At 43.1% G+C, this 18531-nt stretch overlaps 1 protein-coding gene across 2 annotated transcripts in view; it reads left to right on the forward strand.

Annotated features, from left to right (window-relative positions):
• LOC140999894 (nuclear receptor coactivator 3-like) overlaps positions 1-18531 on the forward strand; it is a 64921-nt gene that overhangs the window by 17997 nt on the left and 28393 nt on the right. For both annotated transcript variants that reach the window (XM_073470459.1, XM_073470460.1), the window contains exon 2: positions 17549-17635. The gene's annotated coding sequence lies outside the window, so the exon portion shown is untranslated. The remainder of the gene's footprint in view (positions 1-17548; positions 17636-18531) is intronic.

Below are 18531 nucleotides of genomic sequence, written 5' to 3' on the forward strand. Positions count from 1 at the left end.
TAGTCAGAACCACACACGTATATTCAACTCTGACTAGTCAGGACCAATTTGTGACTGCTCTGCATTTAACCTTTGTCCTGACACACTTCAGCTGCACAAAAGAATTGAAATATAGCCGGAGGAGTTCAATGGAGGGTCTGGGCAACTTGTTGCTGTGTGATTACGGTGCTGTGACAAACCTTGCGCGGTGTGTGTTTGTTTTTTTACAGTTTGTATTTACCAACAAAACAAACCGAGATCCCGGTTAAGGGTTAGGGACACGGTGATGCTGATTTTTCCACAAGCTTAGCTCCGCTTCACAGTTTCCATTTGCTTCTCCTGCGCAAAACATAAAAAAAGGAGGCAGGGAGGAGAGAAAAGGTTTTTGGTTTTAGTGCCACAGGGGGGTTGGGGGATTTCAAGCAGCAGAAGAATGGGCAATGCAGTTGACATTGTTAAATTTCAAGTGTTTTTCAAACAGTCCATTTACTGTGTAACCTTAAACCCTGGGGTAACACTGGGGCCTCTCTCCTCCAGGCAAGGTGTTACAGACCATTTTACTACAGCAGCTTAGTCAGGTTAGCCTGCTGGGCTGTTTTGACGATTGTTCAACTCTTTTTTTTTTTTTTTTAAACAGCGTTTTTCTCCAACGCTGTTTAATGTCAATGTAGCACCGAACATAAGAAGATCAAATAACTTATCAAATCAATTTTTTACCTCGCATGGCTTTGAGACAACCTCAAGCTAAAGCTCACTGAGGAGGAAAGACTTTCACATGCTCACATTGTGGATTGGACTGACAATAACAACTTAGGAAATCATCAGTTGCTTTCATCATCTTCTCACAGCTTTACTGTCACCATCAACCCCAGTGAATGTGATACGGCCACAGAACAAACCACTCCTCCTCCGTCTGACCTGAGAAATGGCCAAATGAGGAAAAGGCATTGAAAGAAAGATGGATGAAGCACCTCTCAGATGTAAAGTGATCTGTTTTCTTTGAGAAACTGGAGGTGTTTTAATGGCTGGTGGTTGTGAAAGGAAAAATCCTAGAAAAGAGATGATTCCCTGCTTGTTGGTTGGCTGTCAGTAGCTGGATTTTTATCCAAGTACTTTTTGGCAAAGTTGGTACCATGATTGGGTAGTTTGAAAGGTTTGCGGAAACAACTTGTGTGAGAGAAATGTAATTTAACAACAATCTGCAGGAAATGCCCAAATTCAGTCACTCCTTTTTAGTTTATTAATTGCATCTTGTGTATGTGACAGCCATCAGAAGAGCTGGTGAGATCTCTAAATGTTACTAGAGAAATGCTTCTGTGCTGTCACTCCTACTTCCTCTTTTTACCTTGGGTTCAATTGTTTCTCGTAAAGAATACACTCCTTTACAAAGTGAACAGAATTCTTCCATTATAGCACTGCTGAAAAAATAGTTAAATAATGCATTTTACAATCATTCGAGTCATTCATTACAGAAAAAAGCCAAACGTCGTCTGATCCTGTGGTTGTCTCTCCTTCAAGATATAATATTTGAGGATTCTGTATTAAAATGTCGACGGCCGGAGCTTTGTTGATATTTTGTTGAGTTGTGTACTGACTCAGGTTTGCTCTCTTCTTCCCCCCTTTCTTTGCTGTAACATTAAGTTCATGAAGTAAAGTCCATTTACAGCCCTCAAAGTTTTTTTTGTTTTGTTTTGATGATCGACCTCGAGTGTCAGAATTAAATATTGTGTGTTTAACTTCAAGAATTTCTCCCTCACATCTTTCCTTGATGGCAAGAGTTCTTTGTCCGCCAAGACTTAAGGAAAAGAAGTTAAGCCCATGGAGAAGGTGTCTACTGAAGTTGGACCAAATTGTATGATATATGTCAAATATTAAAAACAAAGGAATTCTAACACCAAGTCCTAAAGGACTTCTTGCACATTAATCATTGATAAATGTCAAAAATATGTAGAAAACAGTATTATTAAAATACAGGAAGCCTGGCAATAGTCTAGCTCAGTACTTGCCAAGTGCCTCAGCCTGTCAGTGGCTCTCAGCTTCATCCGATTCTTCTCTATTGACTTAAATCGTTAAAAATGGGTCACAAGTATACCGTTTTTTAAAGGTTAAATGATGTCCTAATGTTGCTGGGCTCTGTAGTTTTTATCAAAAGTTACTCATACGGGAGTGAATGTTGTAAAAGTGTATTTGTTGTGGACTATTTTAATATGCAGATTTGTTAACTTAGTTTTTACAGCAGCAGGGGAGGGGCTGTGGGATTGACTGAAAATAAACTACTGTGTGTGTGTGTGTGTGTGTGTGTGTGTGTGTGTGTGTGTGTGTGTGTGTGTGTGTGTGTGTGTGTGTGTGTGTGTGTGTGTGTGTGTGTGTGTGCCAATTTGGCTCAATTGTGTATTTTTAGTAGTTTATGGACAGCAGTGGCACTTACAGAAGAATAAGATGTTTCAGGCTTTGGAAATATTTATAGTTGGTTTTGGTATTTTAATGGGATTTGCTGACAGTAATAGAAAAATAAAATATCACCAGACTTGTGTTTTAAATTCCAGCTGATTGAAACAGACATATTTTATTTCCTGGGTGGAGAGCTGGATGTAAACGCAGCGTCTGAAGAGAGAGTCAGCCACAGGTGGAGGGTGTCTATACATCTCGTCACGTCTGGGCTCTGTCCACACTTCATCTGGTGATATTCACAGCCTGCTGCTCTCGTGAGGATGTGTGCTCTCGTGTGTGTGTGTGTGTGTGTGTGTGTGTGTGTGTGTGTGTGTGTGTGTGTGTGTGTGTGTGTGTGTGTGTGTGTGTGTGTGTGTGTGTGTGTGTGTGTGTGTGTGTGTGTGTGTGTGTGTGTGTGTGTGTGCGCCTTATTATCGCAGTCAGGTGGATGGAGGAGGAGGGTGGGGGCAATTGTGCAGTAGATGTGGGGAGAATAGAACAACGGGGAGCTTCTTCAGTGACCGAGGCTGTTAATTAATCAAACACACACTACGCACACAGACAGTGATGAAGAGGCTATTGAAACACACACACGCACACACACACGGCCTCGTCTCCTTACGAGAGGCTTGAAACCATTCTACTTACCGACGCCAGCCATGCCGACTCTGCTCGCTCTATTTGCAGAGCCGCCCCTCCCCTCTCTGATGCTATGATCTAACTGCAGCCTCCTCCCCCTTCATAGACACACACTTGCACTCCCTCTCCATGCTCACATGCCAGCGTGCACACACACAAACACACACACACTCATTATTCAGCACACTTGCAGCATGCGGGGTGTGTCCCCGCAGTTGTTCTGTGAGTATTTATGTTTTTTTTGTTTGTTTTTTGTTTATTTTTTTTCTGATCATGTGGCGTTAACATGGACTGTGTGACTCCTGTGTGCCAGTGCGGTGGTGTGCCTTGTTCATCCTGTTGATCTTGTGGTTCGTCGACCCACACGCCGCCTCGGTGGCATCTGTTTCGGAAAGGAGAGGAAAAGTACTGAAATGCAAAAAAAACAACAAAGCCTCCTATGTTTCCTCTTCCCCTTCTCTCCATCCCCTTAGATCAAGAACAACCAGGGTTTTTTTTTGTCCTCTGTGATCAAGGACAAATAAACATGCAGGGGGGAGGAATGGGTGTTCTGCTTGGAAAAGGTGTGAATATAAAATAAAAACAAGTATAATATTGGGGAGGAAAAAAAAAGAGAACAAAGAGAGTTGGTGGAGAAGCAGAGTCGAGCTTCAGATCTTTACAGTCAGATTCTCCGAGTGGGTCAAAGTTCCCCCAGCAGCCGGAGACGCGTTCTGATTGGCTGCGGAAAGGTGAAATTAAAACCACAGTAAACTTTTGACCTCGCAGGAACCGGGAGAGGAACGCCCATCACTGTAGCGAGAGCGAGCTTCTCCCTCCTCCTCATCCTCCTCCTCCTCGTCCTCGCTGCTCTCCCACCGACCCACTCCTCCTTCATCCTTTCCCCTCTCTCCTCTCACTCTCTCTCCGTCTCTTTCTATCTGGCCCCTTCCTCCTCCTTTCATTCCCCGTTAGCCCATCACTCGCTCTTGTTTTGCTCTCTTTCAGTTTCTCTGTTTCAACCCACCCCCCCCTCTCCTTCAATCTCCAGCTCTCCTTTGCTGTGTCTCTTTTCCCCCGATGAATTTGTGCCTTGCTGCATATAGCCTGATGAGACGGAGGGAGGGAGGGAGGGAGGGAGGCACAGAGCAGGAAAGAGCTGGGGGAAGGGTATAGAGAGGGAGGAGACAGCCAGAGAGGGGGGGATGGGAACAGAGACAGGAGAGAGGCAGTAGAAGAAGAAGAAGACGACTCTGGGAGAGAGGGGCAGGAGGAATGCAGCCTTGTCGACTGCGCGCTGCACAAACTGCTCCCTGTTAGAGAAGAAGAAAAATCTAAAGAGGAGCGAATGTATAAATAGACATGTAACTGTGGCTCTGACTAAGATCTGCTGAGCGGCAGGGTGGGGAGAGCCCATTTTTACTGCTAATGGTTTCTCTCATTACACATCAAACGACTGGAGGGGGGAGTGTGTTTATGTGTGTGTGCGCAGAGTGGGCCGATTTTAAATGATTTCATGAGCCAACTAAAAGAGCAGCCCTCTCCTCGCGCTCGCTCGCTCGCTGCTGCGCGTGCGTGCACGCAGACACACGAGCTCGCAGCTGCATTCGGCTATTAGCAATTTGTGAACTGCACAGTGCGGTGGAGGACTGTCTACTGTAATTGTTGTTGCTGTTCACAAGTAGACAATCTAGTAGAGATGTTCCCCAGCTGATCCTAAGTATAGGTATCAGGGGGGCGATCTGGGCATATTTTAATGGATCTGTAACTGAACAAAATCTGATCCTTTCTTACCGAAGCTGCTTCTCTTTCACACAGCTGGCTCTTACAGTGCAGCATTTCTCTCCAGATGTGAGTGACAGAGTATATAAGTGTGAGAAAATGATTTGCGTTCACAGCCAGGCAGCAGTTTCGGTTTCAAGAGTCTCACAACTTAAACGTTTACTCATTTTGTTCGACTTCAGTATTTTTGAACCAGGACCTTCAGTATTTAGATCACTAGGTATAAAGATAAGCTCAGATTGAGGAGCTGTGAATTAGATCGGGGGCCAAAAGCATCTCGAAACAGGGACATCCCTACAATCTAGCCGGCACACGTGCAGGTGTGAACGCACTCTCGACGCCTGTCATCGTCGAGATGGTGCATAGCGAGGGGCGTCAGTTTTCTGATTTTAATGCGATTGAAGTAATCCTTTTGGGTTCGGATTAAGCTCTACGATGAGTGCGCAGCATCCAGCGGGGGGAAAGGTGCGCAGGAGACGAGAGCCGGAGACCGTCGTCGTCGAGGATGAGAGGAAGCAGGGGGAGAAAAAGAAGGCTGAGAGTTTTTTTTTCTTTGCTGCTAAAAAAACTGAGTTAAGAGAGGAGGCTGTGGATGTTATTGAGTTAACCAGACAGAGAGGGAGAGAGAGAGAGAGGGAGGGAGGGAGAACAGTGAGAGCTGGCTCGATAGACAAGTGGATGAGGGGCTGCGCTGTGCTCCTGCAGCACAGTGGGCACCATATGGTCTGATAATGTATAGAGCACATGTTTGTCCTGCATCCTAAAAACTTGTCTCCTCTTCCTCTTCCTCCCCTTCTCTCCTTCTAATTACATCACTCAGGAGACAGCCCGTTAGATGAAACACACACACACACACACACACACACACACGCTCACCATGCACCCCATTAGGTAAGAAGCCCCCCCCCGCTGACACGCACCCGCACCATCTTCAAGATAAGAGGCACCCCCAACAAATATTTAGGTCTGCACACACACAAACATATTCGCTAAGGGCCCCATCCCCCTCTAATGGGAAAGAAGATTGATACCGACAGAAAAACAAAGATTTCTCAACATGTCGCTCTGGCCCTCTTTAGCTCCTTCCGCTTTAAATATTTAAAGCAACCACGCTATGCTTTTTCCCCCATTGTGATATCACAGAAGTGTTGATTTTCTCTGATGCTTAAAGCCGGTTTGCCGGGCGCACAGCAGCAGCAGCAGCAGCGGAGCACGGGAGCGAATGAGTGGATCCCCGAATGTACGGTTGATGTGTGCTGACAGTGATGTGCGTGCAAGTGAATGCAAGTTGATTTCTGATTGGGGAATATTGTGTGTGAGGAGGGATTGCTTTCTCCCGCACGCTGTCATCTGGTTTCAAGGTGTGTCGGCTGCTCTGTGACCGGCTGTGTGTTTGTTTGTGGGTGGTTATGCATGTTGCCATGCAGTTTCCCTGCCTCTCCGGCATGTGCTTTTGTCTGTGGGAGTGATGGATGTCAGGCAGGCAGCTAATGTGATTTAGATGCTCCACCAGGAGTGTGTGCGCGTGCACGTCCCATCCACGTGTGTGCAGTCGAATCTGTAGTGTATGTTTGTGTATCTGCCTCCCTCTCTCCCTCCCTCGTTCCTCTGCTCTTTTTCTCTCTTCTTCCTCCTCTCCTACTCCCCTCCCTCTCCTCTCCTCACCCCCCCATCATTTTTTCCCTGTGCTGTGCAGTTTTTGGACCCCGAGCAAATAAATAGGGGGGGGGGGGGGGAGGAGGAGGAAGGGAGGTGTTTATGTGGCAAATCTGCTCCCTCACTGTCACCGCAGAGAACGAGAGCGTGAGGAAGGAGGCGATGAGGAAAGTAGAGGTGAAGGAGAAGATGGTGTTCTCTCGCTAAGACCACACTGATGGGTTATTGTGAACCAATTATGTTCCATTCCCACTAAGGGAAGTCTCACATCTTATTCATACACTCAAACACACTCGCTCGTCTTCACACACACGCATCAGCAAAAGAAGTACTCTTTCTCCTGGCAGCTCAGGCAGTGAGGGGCTTGAGTTTTATCTGCATGCAATTATTTCTGTGAGAAAAGCACCTTTATACTGTCAGCCTGTTCTTTCACACTAACTCCACCCTCCTTTTTTTATTGTTTTTCAGCTCCACCAAGTTTCATTTATTGAACTTTTACATCAACTTTTCAATGTTACACCACTTAAATGCACAAATCCTGCATTTGATGCAGGATACTGAATAGGGGTGGGAATCACAATACGTTGCCCGTGATAACGATGGTATCCCGATAATCGATAACCAATTCATTGTATAACAATCATCTAATGATATCTGTCGCACTGAAGAATACAAAATACCTCTAAAAAAGCAAAATGCAGGACTTATTTATCTTTGCTCTCCATTGTGGTGTCAGTTTCACAGATTTGACACTTACTGAGATGAAACAATGGACAAAAACCGCAGTCTTAGCTAAGCGCCTCTTGTTCATGTTCATGTGCCGTATTGATGTTTTGTCCCATCTGTAATACTGAACATGTTTGACCATTTACACAAAAATTTAAAATCATCTCTGTTTGAGGTTTCAAGTGATGAGACACCCGGTGTGAGCGGATCAGGGTTAGGACTTGAGGTGACAAATGAACAGGTTTTTTGGAAATCTCTTGCGCATTCATCAACAAAGTTTTGCAGCCCTCACGTTTACTTCCTGGTTAGACGTCTCATAGACTTCTCATTAAACTCTTCTCCTGCACTGATTCACTGAGCTGAACAGCCAATCGGGGTGATTTTTCTCACAGTGGGGCTTTGTCGCAGATACAACAGTTAGCCAAAAAAACGTAATTTGCCGTCAGCCTGGTGTGTCAGGTCCCTTAAACTGAGCTCAAGGAGTACGTTGATTTTAAAGTTACAGAAACATTCTCTTGAAAACTTTCTCAGCTTAAACAAGACAAGATGAGATATTTCCAGTTCAATTTATTGGAGTTTAATAGGCTAAAATATTTGATTAATTTAAAAGTTCAGCACTTGGCTGTCAACTCCACAGACTGAAAAAGCAACGACTTCTTTTACAGACCCACCATTTGTCTACTGGCTCAGTCATACAGGAAGTATAATTGTAGCAGAAGCAGGGATGCTTATCTCTTCATCCAGCAGCAACTTCAGTAGCCCACAATGCAAAGCAGTGAAAACCCAACATTAATGCTGTGTACACTTTCTGTAAAAGCTGAAATGCTCAGGCAGACAAAGGCAGCTTCCTGCAGCACAAAGTGTACGACAAAATAATTTGCAGCAGCGACAATATTCAAATAAGGTGTTTTTATTGGGTTAAGCACCTTTCAAAGTGCTTTATACAAATAGGAAATAACATTCAAAATAAATAAAGTACAAACAGTGCAGTTTATGTAAGAAAGTTATTCTTTAAAGATCCCCTCCAGGCATATTTTAATGCAGATAGTCAAATAATAAAAGAACATCTACTGCCTCATGGAAAATTACAGAATATATGAAAAGGTATTAACATGTTTGACCTCTGGACATCAGTTGTCTAAAGCTAACCCACACTTGCTGAATACTGAACTTAGATTAGAAGGTAAGTGCAGAGAAACTCTAAACTGGACTTTGACAATGAATTGCACAATATAGACTTTGACCGAGGAAAACCTTTTCTCATGTTACTTCCTGGTTTCATGTATTGTATTACAGTACAGTAATTCACTCATTTGCATAGACCTGTTTGTTGCCATGGCAGCCGAATGATCATCAGAGGCGGGGTTAGAGATGCAGGGGCGTGTCTTATTGATTGACCTGTTCCACTTATTAATCGTCAACGGTCCAGAAAGCTCACCTCCTCCTCCTCCTCATCCTCACCGAGCCTGTGTTGAATCAAAGAGGCCTCGTTCTTTCCCTCATTTTTTATTCATTTCACAACCAGTAACTAGAAGCAGGTGACAACTGTTTTACCGCAAATCTCGCTGCTTTTCTTTCTCCGCCCCGTGAGGCCTGTAACAAGGTAATTTACTCTTTGTGATGACAAGAATGTTTTAAGTATTTACCAAAGCCGCAGTCATTCATCGCTCTTGGATATGACAGCCTTCCCTCTCGGTTCATTGTTAATTAACTCACAGAAATGGTCCTTTATGTTATGATAATGCACAGCTCGTGCATAATTGATGGCTTCCAATGAGGCGTCTCATTCAACCCGGTTCCCTGCTTGGCTGTGCAGTCATGTTAGACTGTGAGTTTAAAACATGTTACGCTCTCTGTACATTTCAATGAGTCCACGTGTTAGTTTTCTTCCTGGTTCAGCTGAAGGAGGCAGATGAGGACACGTGAGGTTCGCTGTCCTTATCTTATCAGGTCTGTTTATTGGCTCTGCAACATTACTGTCAGGCCATTCCTTCATATTGTCTCTCACTCGTCTCTGAACACATGATCAGCACATGGCCGGGTTCAAACAAAGTAGCAGGAGCTGTTGTTGACAACATGCACATTTATGCTTGTCAGGGTTGGACTCAAATGCAAGAATCCAGTTCAGCAAAGCTTTTTAATGATCCGTCATCCCTCACTTACTGCGCAGCTCACGTTACTGGAGAATGTTCCTGAAGGTAGCGCAGAGACTCTCATCTGCTGTGTGACAACACAAACCTCACCGACTGTTGCACACTAATTTACTGTACACACAAACACAGTGTCAACACAAAGAGTGTGAGCGACTTGGCTGATCGTTTGATTGCAAGTTCATGAAATGTAGACACAGAAAAATACGTAAATAACTGACTTAATGAATAGAGAAACGTAACAAATGCAGATGCTTCCAAAAGGTCACTGAATAGTTTCAACACCGAAGCTGTTCTCGATACTTTGTTTAATTCTTTACCCATCTGTGTGTGTCTGAATAAACACTCAACAGAGACCGTACAATAATGGACAAAGTGGAGCTGAAAAATGCCACGCTGTGAAGGACAGAGGTATTTCCTCTAGCCAATCCTTTATTTCTGTTTTCACGATACTTGAGAATAAATTATGTTATTGACACCATGACCACAAACCACAGGAGGAAAGAGAATCTTCTATTTTTTAAAAGTTTGCAGTCAGGTTTGCTCATGTTTAGATCAGTGCTCACATGTGGGTGAACTGGTAATGGACAGTGTAGTATAAAGTATTGTAAGTATTGTTTACAGTTACCACTATGTCCCAATGATTTTGGCATGGCATTACATACATTTTGAACACTGGGCTGCGTGATACGGTCTAGAAATCGATGACAATATTAATAACAAAATATGAAGAGCCAAACATTTAAATTTTTCTGTTATGTATTATACTAAACTACAACTGCAGTTCCTCATTTTGCTTGGAATATTTCATTTGAACCACAGAATTTAATTTAACACTTGAGCCTGAAAATTGGCGGTTATTGTACCATGTACATTTGCTTATCTATGGTGTTGAATTCTAGCATATTAGTGTTATTAAACTTATATAGATTTCAACTTTATGTCAAGTTTAAAGTCTGTCAGGACATAAAAGTTTGTGAAATTATAATAAAAGCATTCAACCATTGGTTCAACCAAAAAATCCTTCTGTTTTCATTCCTTTCAGCGTCATTGTAACTAATAATGATAACAGTAACTTACCGTTTACTGTGAAACTGTGATATGAGCACGGGAGACAGAGAGAAAGTGGGAGATCTCCGGGCAGGTGCAGCAATCAGATGAAGTTACTTCAGGTGCGGCTCATTCACCCGACACTCCTGCCACTCTGCCTTAATACAGAACAGGCAAAAACACAAGGAATCACAAACAGAGTGGGAGGGATCTTCACAAAGGGGATAACCAAAGTGATTACACTTCATCCTGAGGGGAACCTGACTGTCTGTAGTAAATCACTGAAATCCATCCAGTGGTTGTTGAGACATTTCAGTCAAAAGCACGAATATCAACCTCATGATGATGCTATAGGAAAAGTCAGAGGATCCTAGAGGTCTGAACAATTCATCCTCTGGGGAAAATGAACGTCATGGCTATCCATCTAATAGTGGTCAAGATATTACAGGATGGACCAAAGTGGTGGACAAGACCAGCTCTCGTGACAAAAAACAAAACGACTAAATAATCTCAAATATTGCTCACAAGCCTCGTCTGTCCTCTGTTGAACTACACTATGATAGGTACATATAATTAATAAGCATAGACATGCACATCTGTAACTATAAAGTCTATATATTTGCTTCATATCAGACCAAATAACGGGGATAAATGAGCTTTATAGTCCATAGATCACTCCGGTGAGGTCGTCATTGTAGACCACAATGTTCATCAGACGAAATAAGACCATAAACAGAAATAAAGAACTGTTGAGGACTAGCCGTGCGTGTCTGCAGTGATCCCCTCATTTTTTGATCTTCAAACGTGGCCTTACAGTATTTGATACTCCCTGAATTCTTCGAGAAGAAAATTGCCTGTTTTATTACATTGAGTGTCAGCCTGGACTCAAAACAGATGTTGCACCGTAAAGTCATTTTAAAGTGGCCTTGAGCTATTATCACAAAAACCTGATGCAATAATTTTTCTTTCATTTCTTTTTTATGGTCTCTTCTTGTCTTTTTCTTTTTTTTTCTAACAGTTTGCCTTGTCTGTGAGTTAAGTGAGTTATTGTGTGACTGCACATGCACTGTTTTGGTACTTGTGGACAAGCGTGGTACAGACAGTGTCGCTGTGAGCTTGGTTTCCTCTACCTTGGAAAGGATGAGTCATGCAAACGCCTGTTTCCTTTTTTGAATATGTAAATGCATGTTTGATGGCAGCGTAAAGCAGACACACCCTGGATAGCTGGATGAGTTTTAGTTTTAGACCTGCCTGGCCTATTTCTGCCCTGAGCCAGACGCTTTCCCTCTGCTTTGCTTCGCCCCCTCTATCCCTCTCTGAAGTGTGAAGTTTGAAGCAGCAGGCTGTGTGCTATGATAGCGGTAATTGGTCTAAAGATGGAAAGTTCACTCTCACTTTATCACTGAACTAAGAAGCAATTTGTTTTCAATGAGTGTTTTTTTTTTTTTAGCGAGTCTAGTCAGGAACTATATAGCATCAAAGCACCATTTAAGACCCGAGAAAAGGGGGTTGGGATGATGGACACAGTGGAGAGCTTGGCACTTTTTGTCCGAGTTGAAAAGCAGCGCTCTGTCTTGTACGAGTTCATTGTAGACGGAGCGGGGTAGCTAAGAATGGCTCCCCTCTTCGGTACCCCCTCGTCTGTGGAGGCAAGCTTTGGACTTGGAGTTTTTTATTAGCCTCTGTGGTCTGATTTGTTTAAGGGGGGGCAAGGTGCCAAGATGTGGCTTGGCTCCTATTTTGCTCGAGTGTGAGTGCTGGATTTGTTGGAGGGGACTGGGCAAAAGCAAAACTCAAGCAGAGTTACCCAAAGTACACACAAACACACTTACACACAATGTACTTTTATGCGTTCTGCACTGTGCCGTGGTGTACGCTGGCACAGCACACACATTTTCCCTTATTCACAGTTATTACAGAAGACAGACACACGGAGAGAAAAAAATCCTGCCATTAAAAAAAAAAAGTAGAGACAGGAAGAAGACGGGGGTGAAGCGAGGGACAAGATTAAAGCTCACAAAGAAACAACGAGTGGATGTGCCTGAATTTCATTTGCCTGCCTATCAGTCGCCTGAGGATGTTTCTTAAAGGCACAGATCCAGACGTGAATGTTTTTTTTTTTATTATTTATAAAGGGTGCGTTTATGTACCCTCAAGTAAATAACTCAATTTACCATGGACATGGTTGGTTTTTGATAGCCGGTTCAATTTTAGGTCTGGTTTCCTTTTTGGCAAAATACCAACATTAGCTACGCTCAGACACCACCAAATCTCTTCTTGAACATTTCACCTCTTTGCTTTCCGTTTTATTAACAAGAAGAACAAAACGTGGAAACGTTAGGCGTGTAGTCTGACTGACACTTGGGGTTTTATGAGTCTGATATCAATATATTGACTCCTAGTTTTAAAAACACAAACAAATAAGTGTGATACTTTCCCCTTAAATTTTTATTATTATTATTGTTTTTATTGACAAAGCAATCTTTATTATACAAAAATAACCTAACTGTTTTAAAGTCATCCAGCCATTTAGTATACTATCTTTAAGGGATGCAGCGATATGGAAATTCTGATCCAATACTGACTTTTAAAATAACAATTTGACTGATTGCCAATACCAATGCCTGTTTTTTAAAATCTTGTTTTTGTTTAAATTAAAGATCAGACAGGAGAGTATACCAGCTGTAGCTGACTTTGTGTTTTTTGTAGTTTATTATTAATAACTAATCAAGATCAAGATTAATAGTGCCAAATCAGGACCCTCAATATGTGGATCTGGATCAAATAACTCCGTTCCAGATCAATTTAATCAACTTTTCATATCTCCTGTTGCTCATCTCATTTTCAGATCGCAGCAACAAGTAATGAACATTAATTAGGCTGCTGCCAAAAAGTGCTCAGTTTCTGTCCTCTCAGTCAACAAAAGGTGATTATGGCTCTAAAGTCAGTCTTAAAGTTTTAGTTATTTATAACTTTAGTCAACTGCAAATGCTGCAAGTTAAACTTAATCAGATTTGATTTGGGATTTAACAGGATTTGGATTCAATAAGAGGATTTGATTCAGTTTGAATAAAATGTTATTGAGCACCAGCTCGGGGTTTTTAGCCCTAATGGTGGGTTTGCAACCAAAGAGAAGTGCCATAATTGGTTTTGGTTGCAGTTTTGTGTGCAGGCTGGTGTTAGCAGAGCCTTGATTACCACCTTCCAATGAAGTTGGTCAACTGGTCAACACCAGTATCGTATAAAAGGCTGCACATTCTTTTCTTCACCAATGTTGGTTTTTCTTTCGGTGTTAGTTTATTTTTTGAGAAACTTTTCAGTTGTGTTTTCACGTCATCTGGCGTTGCGGTGCCGCTGTTGCCAAGAACACATTCCTGGTAAGACGACTTTGTAACGTGAACGCCTCCCAATCACATAAAAATAACTTTTCAGAGCTTATAAATCCCGTCTCGTAGATTTCCTTCAACCCTTTGTATGAGTTTATCAAACACCTGAATGGATTCTTGCAAACTTGGCATTAGCTTTGATCCCAGGTCCCTCTTTGGATGAGGACTTTTATTTATGGGGTTGGTTTTCCCTGGTCCATTTAAGATCGGGTCCAACATTTTAGAAGCGTGACGAACACTATCACAAGCTCCTTTATCTGCATTGGAAAGACGGAATCGGCCATAGTCGCAGTGAGTTTGCTGAGAACAAAATGGGATTTAGTTCAGAGTTTACGGCCTCAGATGCTGGAATTTGTTAGCAGGAAAATGTCGTTCTCTTTCTCTCTCACACACAGGGATATTCACGCATTATTCCACATGTGGTTATCGGTTTTCTTCCTGGTTCAGCTGGAGGTGACAGAAGAGGACATGTGTCTGTGTGTGTTTGTGTGGTTTTACCATCTTTATCTTATCAGTTTTCTCGGCTGTGTCCGACTTTACACTCATCACCAACACATAAGCTGAGAAAGTGCCCGTTCCTTCATGTTTTGTTTCTGTTTCTCAGCACGTTGCTGTGTTCACAATACAATAGCTAAGTGAATCGTACAGCGCTGCTTGTTTATGTTGTGCTTCAGCTTGAGGACGGCTGCCATCTGAGGAGGAACGGTCAGTGTAGATCACCATCCATGGGTGGATGAGCAAAGAAGGAAACTGGAGCACAAAGGTTTTTCTCTTATTGTTATTTATATAATTCAATCATAATTGATTGTAAAACCAGTAAATGAGATTATCAGACCTGGTCTTTCACACAGTGTTCATTTTTAAGCCATAGTTTGTGGATTTGATAAGCAAATATGTCAGTAAGACCCCAGTCAGCGTGTGAAGCAGTTTTTCTGTTTGACATTTATTCTAATAATATTTGACACTTCACCGCATGGTATTGCATTGTTGTTGGCTGATTCACTGACATATTAAGGCAAGGCAAGTTTATTTTTGAAGCAGGTTTCAAACACAAGGGTAAATTAAGGGTGCTGCACAGAGTAGGGTTGGGCGATGACTACCGAATTGGCATGTGACATCCGTCCACAGTGAAAGTTCACGATAGACGATGACTCTCACACCTGTGCCTGGCGAGCGTTCAACATACATCCCTGTGCTGGGTCTGATTCGGTCTTCGCACCGCATGTCTGTAACTTTCTGGCTTGCTATACAGCGGAAGCTATGCTAAGAAAACACAAATAACAACGGCATGATTGAGTCTTAGTAGCAACCTAACTGAGCTGGCTTAATGAGAAAACAATTAACATGGCATGGAGAGAACACCAACAACTCACTCGTGTGTTACGGCCACTCTGAGCCTTTTAAATCACGATGAGACAATGGTACAGGGCTCAGAAGGCAGTGACCGTCAGCCATTGATGATGGACGATGGCACCGTCATCAGCCATCGGTCCAACCCTTGTACAGAGAAATTCAAACACAGGACAAAGTTAAAACGGCACGCTTTAAAAGAGCACATTCATGAAGATAAATCTGTATAAGAATAAATAAGATATTTACTAAGATAATAATAATCTGATGATGATAATAAGGCCTTGGGTTTTAAAAACATTTAGTTAATTAAGCACCTGCCTGATTTAAAACCTTCAGCAGTCCGGGAATCCTTAAAACCATTAAAGTTGAACACCAATTAGCTGCTCTAACAAAGGTCTGACGATCACCAATTATCAATTAAGCAGCTTAGGGACAAAGAGGCTCAGTAAAAATTGATTCATCAGACCCGAGTTCTGCAATTTCACGTAAGGTGGAAAGAGGAAGAAATTTCAATCTGACCGCTGAGGTGAAACAGCTTCTCCGACAGTGTAAAATGCAGAATTGTCACTGACAATAACGAAGTGCTGTTGAGCAGCTCAGGTTCACGAAGATAATGTCCCCTTTATTAACATCCGCAGTAAAACATGAACTCCGGCTGCATCCTTTAACTGTGCTGCTTTAACAAGACAAAGACGCTGTTGTGTAAAATATTTATTGTGTCGCTCAAGTGCAGCGACGAAACACAATCGCCACAAACGTTCATTCAGTAAACGGTTGAGTGCTTGTTTCGCCGACTGATGAGGAGCAGTTGAAGAGCACAACAAGGTAAACGGGCGACATGTTGAGAGGGCTGTGAAAAGGCCTCCGCGTGCGACCTCAAGCTTAACATTTCTCCTTAGACTCTGCCTCTGCATCTTAACGCTCATTCACACCGCTTTTATATTCAAGGCTTTACACCACATGCCGCTAACTAGCATTTTATTCACTCTGGTTTTCATGGCTGTGTCAAAATGAGCACAAAGAGCTGTAATGATCATCACACTGAAGGCCAGGAGAACTACTTTTATTCTCAACTTCTGCACAAAAAAATGGAGTCACGGCTGAGCTATAAATTCTTCCTACTTAAGCAGCCGCTCTCTGGCTTTATTTTTCTCCCCTTACAATTAATAGGAAACACATCGGTTGAAGGAGGGTCTTTGTTGGTGTGTGTGAGAGTCCATACATCACCTAAACTAGAGCACCCGACACCCTCCCTCCTCCTCTTCCTCCTTCCTACTAACACACACACACACACACACACACACACACACACACACCGACAGCCTCCATCTGCTCCTAATCATGGGTGCAGCCAGCGGTCAGGTCGCTGTCTGTGAACACACACAAACACACACACACACACACAAAAACACACAACATAGGCACGCTAGGCATGAGGTCAGCCATACAAAACCACACACACACGCTCGTGGAGGCGTGTCCGGAACTATTTGGTTGTAAACGTGCGCTCCGACACAACGCTCTCACACGTCCTCCTCATAAAAACGAAACTCAACCTACATTGTCACACACACACACACACACACACACACACACACACACACACACACACACACACACACACACGGAGGCACAGTGACAGATGAACATGAGACATCTTGGCAGCGTGCTTCACTGATGACAGGGTGCGATCTCCATGGTTACGCACTCTTTACCCCCACGAGATACTCTCTTATGATTCTTCAGACTGAGCACTTGAGCTAATACAACAACAACACACACACACATTGTTTCTTATCTGGATCTAAATGGACACAAATTAGCCTATTATGTGCTTTTGGGGATTAGAGCTCCGATTTAGCCTAATAGTCTGTTTTCGTCCACAAAGCATGGGAGATATTTGCCAATAAAAGCTTAACGTTTAAACCCAGTTGTTTGGATCTGGAGCACACATTCAGTGGGGGAAAAAAAAGTAGTTAGTGACTTGTTTGAATCCTGGATCACATGCTGTCGTCACTTTCAGGTTTCGACCGTTTGGCTTCCTGTAAAACTTGTGTCTCAACATCCCTTTTCGTGTGTGTGTGTGTGTGTGTGTGTGTGTGTGTGTGTGTGTGTGTGTGTGGTCGGTCTGGTTGTGAGAGCTATCTGTGTGTTGATGCAAATGCACAGGAGCCACGGTGTGTTTGCTCTGTGTACGCGTGCACCAGTAATGAAGACAAAAGCACATAGCGAGGCACGGCTCCCTCACAGTTCCTCCTGCTCATTAAGCCGTTAATGCAGCTTCCTGTGCATGTGTCTTCAGGCCGCTGATTAATAATGACGCTTGTTGTTCATTAATATCGCCCTAATGAACGTGCACTCTGGAGCGTGATCGTTAAACTTTTTTTTCTATGTGTGTGTTTTTTTTTTCTTCTGCAGACTCCATTGACCAACCCGCATTGGACTGCACCCCCAGAGTGCGGGGAGGGGGGATCCGATCGTCCATCATCTCGGCGCCGTCACAAGGTGGGCTCACATCCCATATGGTTGGCATGGTAACATCCTGCTGGGTTTAGGTTTGCCAGAGACAGTTTCTTGTTGTTGCCACATTCTTGCAACATCCTCCTGACCTGAACACAAAAAGAACTGTGTGTGTGAGTGTGTGTGTGTGTGTGTGTTTGTTCTCTGAAGCAAATGCTTCATGGAGGTGTTTTGTGTTTGAGATTTAAAAAAAGAAAGAAAAAGAAATTTAGAAGGTGGAATAGTTTAGGAGGAGAGAGTGAGAACAAGAGGAAAACAAAGAGGGTTGAGCGGATGATTTTCAGGCAGATGAGAAAATGAGTGGGAAGACAGCAGGGAGACGGGAGGAGAAATCAAATTATTCTTTGTGCTCTACCTGCCACAAAGGCTGAAACAGAGCATTAATCTTTTACCCCTGTGTGTGCAGGTGACAACAGCACACACACACAAACATATGCACAAAAAATGTACCCAGACTTCACCAAACCGCACTCTCTCTTTCGTTCACGTGCAGCTTCACACATGCTTTTGCAGACACGCTGCCGTTGCAAATAGAGTAGGAGTGATTGTGTGTGGGGGTTGGGGTGAGGGTGTGGGTGTGGGGGGGTGGAGTCCAGTTCCAGGCAGAGGAGATATACTGGACGTGAACAGGAAGAAAACTAGACAGGATGAAGTAGAGGAGGAGCAGGTGGTTACCGGATTCTTCCTCAAAGATTTAAAGTAAATATGTAACTGGAAAGTGATTTCTGACTTCTGAGACTTGTCTGAAGTTGAAAAACTGGGATTTTGGGTCAGTTAAGGAAACTTGTGCAGTGTTTTTTCCCATGAATCATATTGAATCTGCTTTAACTCTGATTCTGACCTCCGACCAGCTTCTTCTCCATAGCAATGGCAGCTTGAGC

This window comes from Pagrus major, chromosome 7 (assembly GCF_040436345.1).
Source record: "Pagrus major chromosome 7, Pma_NU_1.0".
Lineage (NCBI taxonomy): Eukaryota > Metazoa > Chordata > Actinopteri > Spariformes > Sparidae > Pagrus > Pagrus major.